Raw genomic sequence first — 684 nt, 5'->3', positions numbered from 1 at the left:
ATGACACCACCATGCATTCAGCATGTCAACTGTGACATGATAGTTATCTCTGTGGAGGATTGTCAGGTGTGTGTGTGTGTGTGTGTGTGTGTGTGTGTGTGTGTATTTGTGTCTGTGCGTTCATGTCTTTGTGAGTGTGAGTATATGTCTGTGTGTGTGTGTGTGTGTGTGTGTGTGTGTGTGTGTGTGTGTGTGTGTGTGTGTGTGTGTGTGTGTGGGAGGGAGGGGTATGTGTGTGAGTATATGTCTGTGTGTGTGTGTGTCTGTGTGTGTGTGTGTGTGTGTGTGTGTGTGTGTGTGTGTGTGTGTGGGAGGGAGGGGTATGTGTGTGAGTATATGTCTGTGTGTGTGTGTGTGTCTGTGTGTGTCTGTGTGTGTGTGTGTGTGTGTGTGTGTGTGTGATGGTCCAGTGGTCTGAGGCGGGGGTTGTGTTTCCGCTGCAGATGTTGATGAGTGTGAGTGGGAGCCAGGTGTGTGCGGAGAGCTGGGCATGTGCACAAACACACCAGGAAGCTACACCTGTACCTGTTCGTCAGGTGTCAGTAACCACGGCAACAGCAGTGCCCCCTGCGCAGGTGAGGCTGGGCTGATCCTGACCCCTCACCTCTGACCCTTTACATCTAGTTGAACTTTGACCCCCCTTCTCACCTGCATGCCACCTTGGGAACTGACATTGTCTGACTG

The sequence above is a fragment of the Argentina silus genome, assembly GCF_951799395.1.
Source record: "Argentina silus genome assembly, chromosome: 22".
Classification (NCBI taxonomy): Eukaryota; Metazoa; Chordata; class Actinopteri; order Argentiniformes; family Argentinidae; genus Argentina; species Argentina silus.
Note: the sequence above shows the minus strand (reverse complement) of the source record.